We start from the raw sequence: 14,450 nt of genomic DNA on the forward strand, positions 1-14,450 counted from the left end.
TGATCCATTCTTGAGAAGTCACTATCTTTCTCAGGTTAGCCTTTTGCTTGTGAAATTGAAGAAAAGTGATATAAGATGTAGCAAATCTTGTAATTATAGGCCTATGCAGATTCCTTTTATTCATGAACTTTTGCATCAAGTTCACTAGACCAAACAAAACTATATAAAAACCCATTTACAAGCAGTTCCCGTTTAAACAAATTTTCACCCAAGGAATTTTTTTCCCAATATCTTCCAACATAAGATCTAAGAAATGGACAACACATGGAGTCCAATATAGGTGTTTTCTAGTAGCTTCTAGCATCTTCCCTAGAAATTAAAAAAAAAAAGATAATAAGATAAGAAGACAAAAAATATTAAAAGACTAAAAGACTAACCACTACAAGAACACGATTTTGCTAGGGAAGGGCATTATGGAATGTATTTTCGTTGTTACTCTGAAATAGATCGTGCTATGGAATGTCGTTCCGTAGCAAAGTTGTTACCAGATTGTCTATGGAATTTATTTCCAATAGCGATCATAGGTCTTGCTAGGTAAAATGCTACCGACTCCAAATCCATTATTATGCTACCGATATGTTTATGGAAAAAACATTCATATCATTTTCCAACGAAAATTTTTATGAAAACACTTTCCATTGTACTGCTACTATGGAATTAATTATCGTAGTTAATATGCAACAAAATTTTTCAATGAAAAATAATTCCATAGTTGCTTTGCTATGGAAGTAACATTCATAGATATTTGCTAGGGAGTTAATCTGTGGAATTTGATTTCTTTTCCTTGTTTTGCTATGGTTGTGACCACATTTGTTATGAGATTAAATTCCATAGCAACTTTGAAAAGGAGTATTTCAAATTCATACATATTTAGCTATGGAAATTTGCAAAGACAATAAAACTCGTGGTGTTTTTAGTATTGAACAATTATATGTTGCAACTTTTGTTACCAATTTTGCTAGGAATTAATTTTTTGTAAAGTATTTTACATTATAGTGCCCTATTATGGAATTTATTTGCATAAACAAATCCTGCGCTCCAACTCTCATATTCTCAAACCCACAAGCAAAAGGAGATAATTTAGGGCAAATCGATGTCGTCTTCTTCAAGCAGTAACATCAGACTCTGCAGATATGGACATTTGGTTGGAATGTGGACAAGATGGACTCTAACAAATCCTAGACAAAGGTTCCTTGTCTACAGAAACTATAATGATGAATACATAAATTGTGGGGTTTTTCGTTGGATTAACCCACAACTGTCGAACAAGTGGTATAAATGATGGGGTTTAGCCATAAGAACATCCTATGTGCTCATACAAACCCTAATGCTTGGATCTAGGTTTCTCTATTGTACATGCAATTCACCCAAGACTTTAAACCTAGTTTTAGCATACAATTAATCATATTAACATGTGAAAGGGTTTATAGATCTTACCTTGATTGTTATGTAGCAATAACAATCTCAAATCCTTCTTGTATTGACTTTAGAAAGCTTAGAGTCACAAATGTCACTCCTCTAATGGTTCACAAACACCAAGAGCAAGAGGATGAAGAAGAGAAGAGAAGGAGGCTGCCCAAAACGTGTGGAAACCCTAACTAATTAGTTCACCACGTTTTTGGGGCTTAAGGGTTCTTTAAATAGTGAGGCTATTAGGGTTATCTAACAAGGAAACCCTAATTTAGATGCTTAGGCCCTAAGCAACCCATGAACCCCTTTTTTTAATAAGCCTTGGACGATTTCTAATGGGTTTCCCCATAGAATTTGTCCAACCTTATATTATAAGGTAATCCATAGCCCAATTGCAATTATCTTATAATTACAATTCCAGTCCCTTAAGTTTAATTAATCTCTTTTAGCCACAAACTTAATTCTTATTAATTCTTGACTAATATTAATTAAACAATGTGATTTCTCCTTTAATATATTATTCTCATAATATATTAATAAATCATATTTAATCCTTTCTCTCCATAATTCATCCTATCAAGTTGCTTTGGTGAAGGCAACCCAAAAGGACCATGCACCATCGGATCAAGTATATACCAAAATAGTAATGGACTTAGACACTAATCCAACAGTCTCCCACTTGGATAAGTCTAATAACTATTCCGCGTATGACTTCAGATCCTGATCTGCAATCGTATATATTCCTCCATTCTAGATATCGTATAGACTGAGACATGGATCTAAATCATTCTCTCTGTCTATGTGTTGTTTCTCGAATTCAGATTTGTCACGACTGACAACATACTACAATTGAACACATCAATTTAGTCCCGGCTTGGCCAAGCACTTAGGTTTCATCACTAAATCATCGAGGGGCCCACAGATATCGCTTTTATCCTACTTTGGATAAAAGGAACGGATAAACTTTGACTCAATGCTCGCTTGCACTCACTCACCAAATCACACACAATAATATGTTTTATAACACCATGTTACTGGTGCGTTTACATATTATCAATGTGCAACCGACTCGCAAGATACAACTCACACATCTCGGTTTCAAGAATATAAGATGTTATCGTCTCACCAATCACTCGTGATGAAATCCATGAAGTGATCCAAGTGAGCGTGGGTTTAATCCAATGCTCAAATCATATTCATAAGCACTCATGAACGTTGCAGCAAACATTTGCTTATGTCTGATGCTCTTTAGACAATCCACACACCAATTCACGACAGTCTTCATTCATATCTACTTCCAACATATGAACGACTGTGGTCCGTTCGAATAATTTGACTGTTCTGAACCAATTAAATTATTCAGGAAGTCAAAACATGCAAAGTGAAACACAAGAATAATACTAATCTCATATGGCTTCAACCTTTGAGTATAAATAAAGCACCTTTTATTTATCACCATATCGATTACTCATTATTTGTCATTTCGGGTAATTAACTTCTTACTTGAATTACTTACCACACTTGTCCCATGCTCTTAGCATGCACATAATGCTAACCTACGGTCCTTACTTTGTGAAATAGATCAAATGAACACCTTTCCAATCATACTCATTTCACAACTCCCAATCCTTATCACAAGTGAAAAAATATCAAATTCTTGCCACTTATAGAATATGCTAGATTCTAACATTTTATGAAATGATCCTTTCGTAATGTCATAGCACAAAAGTCACAATGACTATTGCCAAAGAAATTACAAAGTCCTCTATCGGAGATTGCTACAAGACAATTCCATAGATGTGATGTCTTTCACTCAAAGTACATTCCTTTGAACATCCTTTTGCATAAAAGTTTCTAATCTAGACATAGATTCTCAATATCTAACTCCCAATATGGAAACCTTTCCATACTTACCATATGACAACTCATTCTTAATAAAATCTTATCTATTCATAATAATGCCGATATGGTCCATCCAATACTATATTTCCAACTACTCACAAGCAACCAATCCTCGGCGAACTTTGGATTGTCCTTTGATAGGTGTTTAATTATCATAGTCAAAACCGATTCTTGTCCTATTCCCTCTAAATACGCTAGACATTTGGAAAATTTTAGAATGGTCAAATATTATAGCACTTGCAATCGATCCTATACCCGAAGCGTATGAGACACGATGCATAATGTCTTACATAAAGATTTGATATTTTATCAATCTTCTGCCATAATATTTTACGTGCTACGTTCTCATAATTTGAAATAAGAAGAGGAATGCCGTAATCATTATCGAAATTTAAGAACACACTATGTATCCTTGACTAAATTTATTAACATTCCACAACCTAAGCTTTTAGATTTGAAATGAAGCATAATATTCTCTCCCTTAATTATAGCAAAACAACTATTCAACCATTACAACTTTGCAAAGTATGACTCTTGTTTTCTATAATTAATATTGCTAACTTGCAACACTTGCCTTAATAATCATACAATCATAACATTTATGCTCCCACTATCATGATGATTATTTTAAACATAACGCTTATGCTCCCACTAGCTTTGACATGTATTCAAAAACAACTCAACTTTCAGAAAAACAATGCCTATTGAATTTATTTAAGTTGATATTTCTAGTACTCAATGCTTTGATAATCTTTTGTCAAGGCATCCTAAACTTATACACCTTTACCTTAGATAGCTCATATGTGTGTCTTGAACAATTCAGACTAATTGCCAATTGTCACAATTCGAATCATGGAAAGGGATACCGTAACCATAATCGAATTCGAGAATACAATTTCACAATCACTATCTTTTTAAAATCTTTCTTAGTGAAAGCATTTCCTCACAGTCATTTTAATGAAGGAGGAAATCTTATGACACTTCGATTTTAATGGTGTATATGTTCCTATCCATGTGAATTTGTAAAAACCAAAGTTTATGACAAATTCAAACTCATATGGACTGAACTTTCTCAATCTTGATTTCTTGCCTTATGGTAACACGGCTGCCCACCATGTCTTCCAAGTAGTTAAGCAGCTCATCCTTTCCGATCAATGTACTTTCCATTGATCAAGGTTCTTGCCTTTTATGCGTTCAAATGAGAACTCATAGAACTCACATGCATAATTAACTCGATTGGAACGGCACAGAAACAAGATAATGTCAACACGATAGGTTGTAGACCTCTACTCGTGTGCTAGTGATGATCGATAAGGTTTAGTCTTGATTAGTTCTTGAATCTTTTCAAGACCATTAAGACTCCCACTGACTCCTTGACATATAAGATTCTCTTGTCAATAAACGTTTCTTGACAAACTAATATTCAAGAGTTAGTGTAGCTTTTATCAAGACAAAACACTTCATATAATTGGTCCTAGTTGGTTTTTGTCTTATCCAAGACATCACAACTTTCCACATTTGATGAATGTTATAAACCTTCTTAAGACTTGTCACTCAATGTCACAATCTTAACTCTAAGATTTGGTTTTGGAACAAAGTATGATTGACTTCTTGATTTAACCATTTCTTCAATTCTTGATTCCTCTTCTTAGACATACAATTGCACAAAGATTCACTTAGAGGATCAACTGAGATATGGTTCTTAATCATTAAGACCTATCATAAACATAAAAGGTACTCTCCCTTCTTTTTAGAATAGAGAAACTTTTATCTTTCTGCCTACTTGATTCTTTTTATTCGTTCTGCTATTGATTTAAAACTTTTCAATCAATTCAGAATTACACTTAATCTTATAAGTATAATCATATTTACTAAACCTTTAGTGAATCATGACGAATATCTTTGTTACTATTGTGGTGGACTTGATCAACACACAACTTTGTGTACTCGATCTCCTAGTCCTTCACTTGACACTTTGTCAACGACGTAGTCTAATTTCCAAATATGAAATTTCTCATTCATCGTGCAACCAAGTTGCATCATTCCAAGTTTCTGTCCAATTGAAACTTGGGCGATGAGAAACTCTCCCTATTTGGTAAATTCTCGACATTTCCACAATTATCATAATTAAGAATCACATTCATTCGTTGTAGAAATATGCAAACATCAATTTTTCATAATGATTTTATTGCAAGGAAATAAATAAATAAATAAATGAGTCAAACCAAAATTTATTTTTATTCATAAAAGCAGCGGAAAACATTTGTCCTTACAATGCAAAATCAACTGAAAAACTATGTAATCAAATATTCCTAACAATTCTATCATAACTTTCTGAGCTCAAAATCTAATCTTCAAGTCCATGCGATCGAGATCCATTTCTTTGTGATTAGACTCATTTTGCTTTTCCTCTCTTTTCACTGATCCTGCAAAACATTCAAATGTAATCTCATCACATTATGTATTAAGAATTAACGAATAGGAACTTAATGGAGTTAGATAGTGGATTTTACTTGAAGCACAACCATACTTTTTGACTCTCCCATCTTTTGGACTCTTCAGGCTCTTAGGACAGACTTGTATCCAATGCCCTTTCTCTTGGCAGCAAATGCAGGTCGGTTCTCCTAGAACGTCCTCGGAAGTATGGTTGGTTGACTTTCCCAACAAATATGCTCCATTGTTTTGCCAAATCATTTCTGATTCAGTAGCAATGAGCATGTAAGTTAGGTCAATGAGGTTTGCGTCATGATCCATCATATAACACTTTCTTTTGAACTCATTATATGATTCAGGGAGTGACTGTAGAACCCAGCCTATAGCCAACTCATCAGGGAATGACGCACCCAACATTATCAACCTATCGATGTGTGATTTCATTCCTAGAATGTGGGCACACACATGTTTACCATCTTCATGTTTCATTTCCAATAGGGCTTTAGTGACATTGAACCTTTCATGTTTTAAATGTTTAAAACTTGTCCTCAAGTTTTGAAATTTATATTTTGTGATTAAAAGTTTTAATTTAGACAATTTTAATTTCAAACCCTAGATTTTAAAAGGTTTAAAATGCAACCCTATACTAATATAATATTACAAGAATAATATATATATATATATATATATATATATATATATATATATAACTAAAATGCTAGTCTTACCGTTAGTAGGCCTCATTCACGAAGCCGATCTATAAGGTGGGTATAAGGTTGCGGCCTATAAAATGGCGCTTAATGGGTGTTCACTCACACCCACCGCTTGCTTGATCGGTGGAGGGTCCTTAGCCGAACGGGTAGGATAGGGCAACCTCATCCTCTCATTAAAAGTATAATAAGTAATACAAAGTAACTACACATTTTAAAATTTCCCAATCTTAGTTACTTTAGGAAATGTGAATTGATGCAATCCCATGAAATTACACTTTGCACCCTTGCTAAGAAGTTAGTGGAGCGTGTGTGGTTTACCGACACACTAATTGGTTCTAAGAAAAGGTGGCAAAGGGTGATTCATTGTTTATCATAGTTTGATAGAGCGTGTGTGGTTTACCGGCACATCGAATAGGTGATCGTTACAATGAAGGCACCATGTGAATTTGCATGGTAATTCACACCCGCTTTGTGATCCTCGGTATCCTAGTCACAAACAAGAGGGGCATATCAAGATTTAAACATGCCATTGAATAGTTTCAATGAATCTCATCCGAACCTAGGAATTCTCAATACATTTAGGACTAATAGTTAAGTTTTTGAAATGGAGAACTAGTGAATCGTCATTAACTTACCTTCAATTTATTTGCATGTTGGATTACGGCATCCCTTTTCTAATATGTAAATGTTATTGTTGGATCCTAGCCCTAATTTTTCTTATTGGGTGATAATTAGGGATTCTTATTGTAATCTATCTTTGTCCTTTCTTCCTTTTGTAGATGTCGAACGCAAACGCTGCTGCTAGTTCTTTCACGTTGATGAGCCTTTGCCAAAAGGTCACCTTCGATGGAACGAACTTTAGCGAATAGATAAGATACATTCGCACCATTGTTCGCTATGAGGATAAGGAGTATGTCCTCGATGAGAAGCTCGAGAAGATCAACCCTGAAATCGCTACTCCGGCTGAAATTACCGCTTTTGAAACTCATGAGCGAGATGCAACGAAGGTATATTGCATCATGATAGCCACCATGAACTCCGAATTCCAAAAGTCCTACGAGGACATGTACACGTACGAGATGCATCAAGACTTATTGGAGAGATACCACCAGAACGCGAGACAAGAGCGTTATGAGATTTTCACTAACATGATTTCCGCTAAGATGGGTCATGGAGAATCTCCTACCGTGCACCTGCAAAAGATGCAAAGGTATGTCGACTGCCTTCGCAAGTTAAATGTTGACTTTGGGGAAGACTTGGTGATCGACATGGTGCTTCACTCTTTGCCTCCGATGTACAATCAATTTAGGATGACCTACCACATGAACAAAGAGGAGGTCACCCTAAGCAAACTCCAAGGTCTTTTGAGGGTCGCTGAGAGCAACTTCAAAGACAAGTCTGTTGCACCAACTCCCAATCCACCTGCTGCTCCTGTCTTGGCTATTGGTCAAGGAAAGGGAAAGAAGAGGAAGGCTTCATCTAAGAACTATCGCAAGGTTAAAGCCCGAGATGGTGCCTCTTCTATTGGGACCAAAGTTGATCCCGCTAAGCCCTGCCCTAACCCTAAGGAGGCAGAGTGCCACCACTGCCACAAGATAGGGCATTGGAAGAGAAGCTGCCCAGAGTACCTGCAAGCCATCAAGGAAGGAAAGATCAAGCCATCTTTCGCAGGTATATACACAATTAAATCTAACGATTCTAATCATGCTATTTCTTGGGTTCTTGATACCGGTTGTGGTTACCACATTTGTTCTAATGTGCAGGGACTAAGAAGAAGTAGGGATGTGGAGCAAGGAAGAATCAATTTAATCATGGGGAACAGAAGATCGTCGCCTGTGACCAAGATTGGAGTGTATTCTTTAGGGCTTAGGAATAATTTGTGTTTAGATTTGAACAATTGTTGCTATTCGCCAGAAATGGCTAGAAACATCATTTCATTTCATGGTTTATATAGACAAGGTTTTAGATTTTCTTTTAATAATGAGAATGGTTCTATTTTGGCTTATCTAAATGGTGTCTTTTACTTTGAAGCTATACCATGTAATGGAATTTATGAAACTTTTATGATTGTTGATAACTTAGGAAATGATGTTTTGAATATAGATTCTTCCACTAGTATCGATAAAGCATCTTTGTGGCATTGTCGTCTTGGACATGTCAACAAGAAATGCATAGCCCAACTCCAAAAGGATGGAGTGTTGGAGTCATTCGACCTTAGCGAAGATGACACGTGCGAATCTTGTTTACTTGGAAAAATGACTAAGTCACCCTTCACGAGTACATGTGAAAGGGGTGAGGGTCTATTGGACCTAATACATACCGATGTATGTGGACCGTTTAGATCAACCACGAAGGATGGGAACCGCTTCTACGTGACTTTTACCGATGATTATAGTAGATATGGGTATATCTATTTAATCAAGAAAAAGTCAGAAACCTTTGAAAAGTTCAAAGAGTTCAAGAATGTAGTGGAGAATCAATTAGGAAGGAAAATCAAGATGCTTCGATCCGATCAAGGAGGAGAGTACCTAAGTCTTGAATTCCATGATTATCTCAAGGAGTGTAGAATAGTTTCGCAATTGACGCCTCCTAGGACACCGCAGTTGAATGGTGTGGCACAAAGGCGTAATCGAACCTTATTGGATATGGTTCGCTCTATGATGAGTCGTGCTTCACTACCTATCTCTTTTTGGGGGTATGCCTTAGAGACTGCCGCCCATATCCTTAACCGAGTCCCTACTAAGAAGGTTGCCAAAACACCTAACGAGATGTGGACACATATCAAGGTTTGGAGTTGCGAGGCTTTCGTAAGACGAGATACTCATGACAAGATCGAACCTCGAAGTGAGCGATGTATTTTTATCGGCTACCCGCAGACATCCTTTGGATATCTCTTCTATAGACTGAAGGAAAATGTTGTCTTCGTTGCGAGGAGAGGAGTTTTCCGAGAGCGAGAACTCATAGGCCAAGGAGACAGTGGGAGGCAAATCGAACTTGGAGAGATTCAAGAGTCGATAGATGAAGGAACCTCTACCGCTGGCAATCAACCCGAGGAGGAAACTCCGGCTGAACCGATTGACGAGTCCTTACCTCTTAGACGTTCCGATAGAGTTAGAGTTCATCCCCAGTTTTATGGTTTTCATATTACCACCGAAGGGGACACGTATATTATTGATGGTACACTAATAAATCTTGATGAACCTAATAGCTATAAGGAAACCATGGCAGGCCCGGAGTCAGCGAAATGGAAAGAGGCAATGGATAGCGAGATCCAATCCATGTATGATAACCAAGTTTGGAATTTGGTTGATAATGTGCCCGGACGTAAGACCGTTGGGTGCAAATGGATCTTCAAGAAGAAGACCGACGTGGATGGAAACTTACACACATATAAAGCACGATTGGTTGCGAAGGGCTTTACTCAAACTCCCGAAATTGACTATGATGAGACCTTCTTACCAGTTGCGAAGATTAAATCTATTAGAGTGATGCTACCTATTGCCGCATTTCATGATTATGAGATTTGGCAAATGGATGTCAAGACCGCTTTCCTTAACGGAAAGTTGGCTGAGGATGTTTACATGGCTCAGCTAGAGGGGTTTGTGGGTCCGAAGCATCCGAATAGAGTGTGTAAGCTTGAGAAGTCCATTTATGGACTTAAGCAAGCGTCTCGCAGATGGAATCTTTGCTTCGATGAGAAAGTCAAAGAGTTTGGATTTGTACGAAGCGAAGATGAATCATGTGTATATGTCAAAGCCAATGGGAGTATAGTTAGCTTCCTCGTTCTATATGTCGATGACATATTACTCATAGGAAACGACATCCCGACTCTGCAGGAGGTTAAGTCCTGGCTCGGGAAGTGCTTCGCTATGAAGGACCTCGGAGAGGCTTCTTACATTTTGGGAATAAGGATAGTAAGAGAAAGAAGTAAGAGACTAATTGGACTTAGTCAGAACACTTACTTAGAGAAGGTACTAAAACGTTTTAGTATGGAAAACTCGAAGAAGGGAGAATTACCGATACAAAGTAATGCCAAGTTGAGTAAGACTCAAAGTCCGAGTACCGAAGCTGAGATAGCAGAAATGAGCCGAGTACCATACGCTTCCGCAGTTGGCTCAATCATGTACGCTATGACTTGTACTCGCCCTGATGTAGCCTTCGCTTTGAGCATGGTTAGCAGATATCAAGGGAATCCTGGCAGAGCACACTGGATTGCAGTGAAGAATATCCTTAAGTACCTTCGGAGGACGAAGGAATGGTTCTTAGTTGATATTGCCATATTTACACTTATTTTTAGGCAGTATTTAAGTACATTTTTATTAATAAATTGATAACATGTTTAGAATAATGATACTTATGAGTTTAAATTGTTATTTTCAGTCAATACAAAGGATTTTCGAAGAAAGCGACCAAAGGTGACAAAAGGGGGAACATGGGAGGCTTGGAAGACAAGAAAATAATAAATTCACGATAAGAGCTAAATTCACGACGTGGCGATGAAGCCCACGACGTGGCATGGGTGTTCCAGAAGATAAGCATCGCGACGCGGAGGATTTCCTTGAAGAATACGGATTTCTTGAAGCCCACGACGTGGTGAGATCTGGCCACGACGTGGCGCGAGTTTTTAAGCATTATATAAGTTCTGATGATTATTACGAAAGGGGAGACTTTTGGCAGAAGAAAAAGAGTTCCAGAAGACGAATAAGAACGAAAGAAAGGCTCTGGAAGAGGGTTTTCAACACCAAAAGAAGTAAAGGTTTATTTTTAGAACATGTCTTTCATTAGTTTTAGCTGTGTTAGTTTAATTACTATGATGAGCAGCTGAATCTAGCTACTCTTGTTTAGCTAGATGAAGCTTTGAACTTATGAATAGTTATATGATTATGGATTAAGCTTAGTTGGTGAAAATTTGCTTGTGTTTGATTTGTATGACCTAGCATGTTAATATTTGTTTATCTAATTGTTTAATTACATGTTCTGTGTAGCTTAGTGACCATTAAACTGCATGAACCTGTTTACCTAATAATTTAGTGAACATTGAATTGTTAGATGCTAGGATTGACCAATCTTAGTTAATAATTAGAATAAATAAAGTTTAGCTGTGCTAGAGAACGAGAATTGTGATCATAATTGCGTTTACACAACAAATCTTATATAGCATATTTACAACTATAATTGGTTCTGTGTTTAATTATGTGTGAACATACATGGTTTGACATGAATTAGTTAAATATTGGTAAGATAGAACTAAATTACTAATATAATTAAAAAACCAACTTATTAATCCGTAATTGTTAGCTAGCCATAAGGGAAAAGTGGATTCAATCTAAACAAGAGTGTGTGTTTTTACTTATTGAATTGGATTTAAGTTCATCTGATCTTGTAAAATCAGATAAAACCCTTTATTAAATTTGTTAATAAATTAGGTTAATTTAATAGTAAGTAAATTAATTAAAACACCGTTCCCTGTGATCGACACCCGACTTACCCAAGCTATACTGTAATCTGACTAGGTACACTGCCTATAAGTGCATATATAGTTAAGTTTGTTAGGTTATAAATATTAAAATTAGTGGGTACTTTTGTGCACATCAAGTTTTTGGCGCCGTTGCCGGGGAACGACTTAGTTTTTAGTTTAATTATTTGCATTAAATTAATCGATCCTTCTTGTGGAATCACAGCCACAAAAAGTTATTTTTTCAGCAAAAATAAAAATTTTTTACAGAGTCCACGACGTGGCCACATACTTGCCACGACGTGGACAGGCAAAATTTTTAAAATTACTTATTTGGTAGTTAGTTTTTCTTATTTTAGTTCAGTTTTACGTTTTAGTTTAGCAAGTTGCAGGAGTTCATGACCAGAAGCTCAAACACACACTTGGTGCCACCACTGGAAGACCCCAAATCTGCACTTCACAAGAAAAAGACGCCCTTGCAAGAATTGAAGTCAGCCTTTTCTAGGAAGTCGGGAAAGAAGACAGGAGAGTCCAGCTCATCAGAAAAGCACAAGAGCAATCTTGAGCATTTGGATCATACACCCGTGCAAACCGAGTCCGAAAGCGATACCGAGCCAGAATTTGAAGAACACACAAGTGAACCCGAGAACGAGCCAAGGAACGAGATGGCAGCGATTGAAGAAATGTCCATGGGAGCATACAAAAAACGGATCCGAGATGACATGGGTCCTGGGTTAGTCCAACCCGCAATTCCTGCCACTGCCACATTCGAACTAAAGGGACACATATTGACAGCACTGAAGGACATCCCATTTTTCGGGAAGGATCATGAGGATGCTTTTAAGCATCTAGACGAAGTCAACGACATTGCTGATTACTTCAATGTCCCAAATGTCACCAGAAATACAGTCTTGCTTAGGATGCTTCCCATCACTTTCAAAGGAGCTGCTAAGGAGTGGTTAAAAGCACTCCCACCAGGTACAATCACCACTTGGGCTCAAATGCGTGAGCAATTCCTGGACCAGTTCTGCCCGCCATCCAAGATAGCCAAACTCAAGAAGGCGATAGCCAACTTTGAGCAACAATCGGGGGAGTCACTATACGAAGCATGGGAGCGGTACAAGGGCTTACTCAGAAATTGCCCTCAACATGACCTAAATGTGCAGCAAGAGATGTCAATCTTTTATGATGGGGTCAATGTAATGACAAGACAACTCCTTGATTCTCAAGGACCGTTGACAAAGAAAAATCCAAGGGAAGTCAAGGAGCTCATCGAAGAATTCGCGAAACACTCCCGCGAATACCATAACCCGAGGCAAGACGGAAGTAAAGGCGGTGGACGGACCCAAACTGAAGAAATTGCAGCTGTCATGGCCATGCTAAATAACATGGATCGTCGGATAACACAAATGGACCAGTCGATACATGCCATAAGAGTGGGGTGCGAGCGATGCAGTGGTCCACACTTGACCAAGGACTGCAATATGGATGAGTCTGGGAACAGAAAAGCTCAAGTGTGCTACTCTAGTGGGGATAAGTTTGATGACGACTGGAGGAAACCAAAGAAGGAGTGGCTGCCATATGAAGAGTATAAAAAGCAAAAAGAAGAGAAGTATAGGCAGACAGGTCGAGGCTTTTACCAAAAGGAGCAGCCACCAATCGAGAAGAAACCCGACCTAGAGACCATTTTGATGAAGTTTATGGAGGCTTCGGAAAAGAGACATGATGCCACGGATTCCGCTATCATGGAACAACAAACATTGATGAAGAACCAGCAAGCCTCCATCCATAACCTTGAAGTACAACTTGGTCAACTAGCCACTTTAGTCCATGAAAAATTGTCCCCGAAAAATCCCGAAGTAAAAGCCCAATCTCACGTAATGGCCATCGATACTGAAGAAGATACAATATCCGAGTTCCTGGAGGCGTTGGAAGAACAACCGCAGCAGCCCAAGAAATCAAGGATCGAAAATGGAGAGAATGCTGAACCAGGCTCGCCACGGCGTGGCACGCCTCTGGCCACGACGTGGCGCAAGTCTGAGCAAAAATCTTTGGAGCCTATTCTAGATTATCATCCACCTATGCCATTTCCCACCCGTGCAGCACTTAGTCAACTAGAGAAGGAACATTTAGAGTTTGTGAAGCATGTGAAAGGGATTCCAATTAATACTCCCTTTGTTGAGTCCTTATCCAAAGCTTCCGAGAACCAGAAATTACTGCAAGACTTGATAGATACGCGAAGGCAATTAAAGAAACAGTCTACAGTGATTCTAAGTGAGCAAATTTCAAAAGTTGTGTTGGGAGAAACACCAGAAAAGATGGGGGATCCTGGACGCCTCACTCTTCCATGCGAGTTTGGGAATAAAATGAAGGTTAATGCTTTAGCCGATTCCGGGGCTAGCATTAATCTAATGCCTTTTTCATTTTATCAAAAATTGGAGATTCAGAAGATGAAGGCTACAAAGATGAAGATTCACATGGCGAACCGTTCGGTGACACAACCCCGAGGCATAGTGGAGGATATTTTGGTGAAAATC

The 14,450-nt window shown here is 37.9% G+C and overlaps 1 non-coding gene across 1 annotated transcript; it reads right to left on the reverse strand.

The window, feature by feature from the left end:
- Positions 1–12,962: 12,962 nt before the first annotated feature.
- Positions 12,963–13,069, reverse strand: LOC111899930 (small nucleolar RNA R71). The gene has a single exon (XR_002853078.2). It is a non-coding gene; the product is annotated as a small nucleolar RNA R71 (small nucleolar RNA).
- Between the last annotated feature and the right edge of the window lie 1,381 nt (positions 13,070–14,450).

The sequence above is a fragment of the Lactuca sativa genome, chromosome 7 (genome assembly GCF_002870075.4).
Source record: "Lactuca sativa cultivar Salinas chromosome 7, Lsat_Salinas_v11, whole genome shotgun sequence".
NCBI lineage: Eukaryota > Viridiplantae > Streptophyta > Magnoliopsida > Asterales > Asteraceae > Lactuca > Lactuca sativa.